Source organism: Berghia stephanieae, chromosome 6 (assembly GCF_034508935.2).
Source record: "Berghia stephanieae isolate SIO BIC M18660-M18661 chromosome 6, UCSD_Bste_1.3, whole genome shotgun sequence".
Classification (NCBI taxonomy): domain Eukaryota; kingdom Metazoa; phylum Mollusca; class Gastropoda; order Nudibranchia; family Aeolidiidae; genus Berghia; species Berghia stephanieae.
Genome location: NC_088365.1, coordinates 11,956,674 through 11,964,135, shown reverse-complemented (window position 1 = coordinate 11,964,135; position 7,462 = coordinate 11,956,674).

Genomic DNA, 7,462 nt, shown 5'->3' with positions numbered 1-7,462 from the left:
CTATCTATCTATCTATCTATCTATCTATCTATCTATCTCCCCCCCCCATCTCTCTCTCTCTATCTCTCTCTCTCTCCTCTCTCTCTTTCTTTTTCCTTTCTCTTTTTCTCTTTCTATCTCTTTCCCTCTTTCTTTCTTTCTGTCTTTCTTTCTCTCTCTCTCTCTCTCTCCCTCTCCCTCTCTCTCTCTTTCTTTCATTCTTTCTCAATCTCTTTCTTTATCTATCTATCTATCTATCTATCTATCTATCTATCTATCTATCTATCTATCTCTCTCCCTCTCTCTCTATCTATCTATCTCCCCCCCCCATCTCTCTCTCTCTCTCTCTCCTCTCTCTCTCTTTCTTTTTCCTTTCTCTTTTTCTCTTTCTATCTCTTTCCCTCTTTCTTTCTTTCTGTCTTTCTTTCTTTCTCTATCTCTCTCTCTCTCTCTTTCTCTCTCTCACTCTCTCTCTCTCTTTCTCTCTCTCTCTCTCTCTCTCTGTCATTCTTTCTCTATGCCTGGCTTTCTTTCTTTCTCTCTCTCTCTCTCTCTCTCTCTCTCTCTCTCTCTCTCTCTCTCTCTCTCTCTTTTTTTTTTTTTTTTTTTACGGTAAGCGGCAATGACGAACAAGAGGAATTCCCAAAAGTGAGGACACGCGCAGGAAGTTACGGGATTTGGTAAGCGGTAGAATGGGATGGGCCGATCTTTCTACTTATACACCTATGGTCACTGTCTATAGCCGGATACTAATTCATACCTGAGTCGTGTGTAAAGTACCTTACCCAAAGATATAACGTCGGGTTCAGAATTTTCCACGGTAACTGCCACCATCCGGTCATTGGCCACGCTTAACATTGCTTTACTTTTGTGACGAGGCGAGACACAGTCTGAGAGCCATTGAGCCACACAATGAGCCAATTTACTGACGAAGTTTACATTTCACTCCAAATTGATATAAGATTTGTCACTTGAGATGAGCTGGAAAGCACTTACAATGTAATAGGAGTCATATCCTAAGTACCTAGCATTCTCCGTACTCAATTTTAATGTGTTGTATTACAAGTCAAGATGACTAGAGGACAAAGAGATTATAGGTTTTAATGTACTCTCCCAATTGAGTTTCTAAACAGATAACAATTAGAACTTTCCTCACAAGTTACGATTTAAAACAAAAACAACAAAACGATCTCTATTTCTCCGAACGCTTGGGGAAATTAACTTGAAGTCTAATTCAAATTTTCGAATGCTCGGCAAAATAATTCTGAAGTACACTTTCCTAAATTCTCGGTAAAATAAGGTTATTGTTGTACAGAGTCTAATATTAATAGCTTTTATGTTGAAGGGGCCAGTTTTTTTCCTTCATCTGAATTTAAGTTTGTTCTGTTTGTTGTTTTTTTTTTGTTTGTTTTGTTTTGTTATTTTTTGTTGACGTTAAGAAAAAAAAACAGAGCAGAGATTGCAAGTTGCCAGCCGTCCAACACAGAAATTATTTTTAATCTATTTTTTGTTTCAGTTTCCATTTTAATTTCTTTTTCCATTCTTCAATTTTCCCTTTGTTTCGAAGCTTCTTTTTTTTTATGTGGGGGGGGGGGGGGAGGGAGGCAGGGGTTATGATCTAGCTCTAGAAACATGCTTTTTCCTCTCTGTCCTCGTAGAAATGGAAGAATGATGAAAGATGACGCCGAACTCTCGCAAATAGGTAACCAAAAAAAAATATCGAGAACGGAAACCGGAAACAGTTCGGAGAAATAGAGTTCAAGTTTATTTCCCCGAGCGTTTGGAAAAATACTCGCTTCGAAAAAATAAAGCTTCTTCTGCAGACAGATTGAAATTAATGCTTGATAAAGAAATAGTCAATTCCCGATTTATTTGTGATTAAATTTAATTACACGGGGTATTCAAAAGGTCAGTTGACCTAATTAACCCTTTTCATCGTATGTTAGGATAAATAGAGAACTGGTAAAGATTTCAAGAGCATCAAACAGTGTATTCCATTTGTGACCCTCCGTCTCAAAACGGTATTATGTCGGGATGATTCAGACCCCAACAAGTGAATTTAGAGATAGAATGATGAGAAATTGGAGCTTAGAAGTTTTTGCAATGCAAGAAATAGTCTTTATACTCCAGCACAACGTACAGAAATTAAAACCAAGTTGGATATTTGTGGCTATGAATTCAATTTCCCTTACCGAGTGGATCCCGACATAATACCGCTTTGATACGGTGGGTCACATTTGACATCGTCTAAAAGTCTCATCGAGACATTAGTCCCATTATCCCACTAAGAGAAAACACTCAAATGTTATCAACCATTATATTATATTTTTTAAAAGACATTGCAGAGAGACAATTTAAAAGGAAAGATAAGGTCTCCCAAAACTATAATTATACATTTGACTGTTTCCCTGTCAGCAAAGGACTCCCGCCAGGACCAGGACAAATTAAGTAATCTCATTCCTAGACAAAGACAGAAAGCAAGTTGGAAAACAGATGTAAGGGGGGATTGAAGGCACAATAAGTAACTTCCCTGCCCACAATGGAAAGTTGTTTTTTTTTAAATCACCCAGATGACCAGGAAAAAAAAACACGAAGGAGACAGATGGTCAATTGACCAATTGACTGACTAAAACGTCATTGATAAATTTTAACAATTTACTTTAAAATCAAACAAACAAAAAAATCCAATACATAAATACAAGTTTTCCTTATCCACAATATTACAGAGTATTTAATGCAACAACTTTAATTTAATACAATAGTACTGTCCCGCGGTTTTTTGCACAGCTTGCGGCCGCAAAATTAGGGGAATTTTTCAGATTTGCATTGCAACCGCAAAATCTGCACATTTTGCAACATTTTTGGCAAATTCTTTGATTCTTTTTTTATTTGTTTGTTTGATGAAGGAGAAGTTTGAGCCAGGCAAATCTGAAAGCTTTGATTTTTCTTTATTTTAACAATTTCAGTGACAGAAATTTTTTATTGTAATTTTGTTTTCCCAACATTGTTCCTATTTCCAAATCAACATAATTTTTGGCAAACTTTGCCATTTTTTGTCCCATAATTTTGACTTTGAAATTGCGAAATTCCGCGGGGATATTTTATTTCATGAGTTGCCTGTAGTTAGTTGTTAGGTGTTATAGAACATATTTAGAAACCTGCAAAATTTACTCTTATTTTCTTCTGCAAAATTCATCATTTCCTTTACAAAATCTTTAAATATCCCTTTCAAAAAATCGCGGGGTCAGGTAGTGGTATATATATATATATATATATATATATATATATATATATATATATATATATATATATATATATATACATGCATACATACATGAATACATACATACATACATACATACATACATACATACATACATACATACATACATACATACATACATACATACATACATACATACACACATACATAAATAAATAAATACATACATACATACATACATACTCACTCACTCACTCACTCACTCACTCACTCACTCACTCACTCACTCACTCACTCACTCACTCACTCACTCACTCACTCACTCACTCACATACATACATACATACATACATACATACATACATACATACATACATACATACATACATACATACATACATACATACATACATACATACATACATACATACATACATACATACATACATACATACATACATACATACATACATACATATCAAAATTGTTTATTTCAGGAAATATACATGATAATGTAACAAGGGTAACATATTCATTGACATAATACCATTTCCTAAAATAGTGTACAATGTATAGAGCTGGAGTATTAATTTGAACAGTGAAGTTTCAGACTCTGCCACAGAATGTCCCAGAGGAAATAATGATATTAGTGTTGATGACGATGATAATGATGATGATGACGATGATGATGATGATGATGATGATGATGATGATGATGATAACGATGATGATGACGATGATGATGATGATGATGATGATGATAATGACAATGGCGATGATGATGTCGAAGATGATGACAATAACAGTGGTGGCTATGGTGGTGATGGAGACGACGACGATGAGAGTAACAACGGTAGCAATGATATTAATAATAATAACAACAACAATAATAATAATAACAATAATAATAATAATAATAATAATAATAATAATAATAATAATAATAATAATAATAATAATAATAATAATAATAATAAATCCCTATCACTATAATAATAATAATAATGTTGATAATTGTGGTGATGATAACAACAGTGCTAATAATTATGATGATGATAATAATGACAATAATAATAATAATAATAATAATAATAATAATAATAATAATAATAATGATGATGATGATGATGATGATGATGATGATGATGATGATGATGATGATGATGATGATGATGATGATGATGATGATGATGATGATGAATAATAATAATAATAATAATAATAATAATAATAATAATAATGATAATAATAATAATAAACAGTAATAAAAATTTTAATCGATTATTACAATGATATACAAATTGATATATTTGGAATATTTGACAAATAGATGGATACATATAGATAGAGGGATATATAAATAGACAAATATCTATATTATTAAATATGTAGTGCTACTAATTATGATGAATTTTACATCTTTGTCTCCAAACTTTGTAAGAGCCAATGATGCCAATGTTGCTTATATATTTTGAAAGGACTTTTGCTTCTTTGCTTTTAATGCTCAGAATCTTTAAGCCATTCACAAATCTACAATGGACATAGCCGAGGCTACCTACAGAAAGATCAAAAGGTGGTCTCGGGTTACCAAACCCTAAAATAATTTATTATGCAAAACACTTATCCTTTGCCCTGTCCATCCTCAATTGTGACGATGACAGTGTGAAGATAACAGCCACAAACAGCCTGAACATTCATCTAACGAAAAGAAAAATTCTACGCGCCTCATAAGACGAAAAAGAAGAAGACACTTTTGCCGGTTTTGTCACAACGGCAAACGCCTCCGAAATAACACAAAAGTTAATTGGTCAAAGTAATTTTGGGTGGATCTTTTTGAAAAGTGTATCCGCCAAAATATTTCCTTAATAAAAGATGAAGATTATGTGATGTCTGTACAGGCTGATAGTGACGTCAGTTGTTCTTTTAAGTCACCAAAACGTTTTCAAAACTTCCTTAAAAGGGTGAGACTGAATAAGAGCTACCCATTTCCATGAACTGGCGTCTCAAGGAAGAATTGTTAGAGAAGCCACTGGGGTAAACCACGCTCCCTCCTCCAGTTTCATATTCAATCATAGGTTCCCTGACGAAATTAGAACGTTTGCTATAAAATGCCGCTTGCAGCTTCTCGAGTGCGACAGTCTACTTCATACATATTACCCATTGTCATACTCCAAAGGCTGCAAGATCTGTAATCATCCGTCAGATACGGTATCTCACGTTGTAAACGGATGTACAAAATTCAAATTAATATATCAAAAACGACACAATAGAATTGTTGACATTATTTTTGACAAAATACCTAAAAACGACACTACTCAACTTTTCAAAGACACATTCATCAGACCAAATTTTTTCGACAGTGACAAATCCTCATTTAATACTAACAGTAATCGACCGGACATTTTAAAAATCAACAAAGAAATGAAAACAGCCCAAACTGTTGAAATTTCAGTCCCATTTGATGCTCATATTAACAAGTCATTCCAAACAAAATTTGAAAAGTTCTTTCCTTTATGCATGGAAATAAATGCTCTTGGATATAAATACATACATCTTCACATACATACATGCATACATACATACATACATACATACATACATACATACATACATACATACATACATACATACATACATACATACATACATACATACATACATACATACATACATACATACATACATACATACATACATACATACATACATACATACATACATACATACATACATACATACATACATACATACATACATACATACATACATACATACATACATACATACATACATATCATATCATACATACATACATACATAATACATACATACATACATACTCATACATACATACATACATACATACATACATACATACATACATACATACATACATACATACATACATACACATACATACATACATACATACATACATACATACATACATACATACATACATACATACATACATACAATACATACATACATACATACATACATACATACATACATACATACATACATACATACATACATACATACATACATACATACATACATACATACATACATACATACATACATACATACATACATACATACATACATACATACACATACAACATACATACATACATACATACATACATACATACATACATACATACATACATACATACATACATACATACATACATACATACATACATACATACATACATACATACACGCGAAAGACGAACCGAAGAAGTGGATGCAATTGTGTTGTCAAGGAGAGAAGACCGGCAGAATTGATGGAGACGTGAGGATGCATCAGGCCTCCTTGCTTTCTATTGCCTTCTACGGGTGAGGTTCATCCTTGTTTCACCATTCAGCAGATTGTTTTGTTGGGTGAAAGACATTTGTTTTGGCTTTTATTTTGTCTTTGACTCAGGAGAATCCGAGATTTCATATCCAATGACGATTTGATTAAAAAAATATGTTGTACTCTCTTTGAAATCGACGAATGAATTGTCTTGATAAATTGGTGCAAGCATCTTTTTCTGTTGGTGTCAGCAAATGGGGAAACCATTTTAAGATCATTTTTCTCATTTCAAAATTTTCGATGAGAATCCGCTAAACAGACGTCGTTGACATGAACAGTTTTTACCAATCTGAGAGCATGGTATTCTCTTACCTTCACCCAGGGAGTGCTAAACAGCGGCCATTCCTGCATCACCATTAGCACTGACAGGCTTCCCAGGCCGGTTTACATTGTCCACCTCCATTCACCCACCAGAAATCGCTTAACACCGCATTCTAATGATTTTTATAGATGTTGTTTATTTCCAGGGACAGTTACTAGATCTCTGTGTATATCTCAGAGAGATTTGCTGAGTAAAAGTGAAACTATACCTTGAGAAAGATTCCCTCATTTCCTGAGCATTCATTATGCCACCCTTCATGAATAAAAGATCAGCAGGAAAAGGACGATAATCTTGTATCCAGTCAACATTGATGCTTAAAACTTAGCACACCCTCTACAAAAGGTTAATAGAGACTTGTGCAAAATTTCATTTTTTCTGCACTAAGTAGTTCTGAAGTTAAGAAGGAGGGAAACTTATTTATTGAATGGACCTCGTATGGACACGAACCGAAGACTTACATGTCATTATCTGAGAATTAAAATGTTATATCACTGAACCATATGACATTAATGCAGGGATCTTAATCGGAAAAGTAGTCCTCATGGTATAAATCTTGTTGTTTGAGATGACA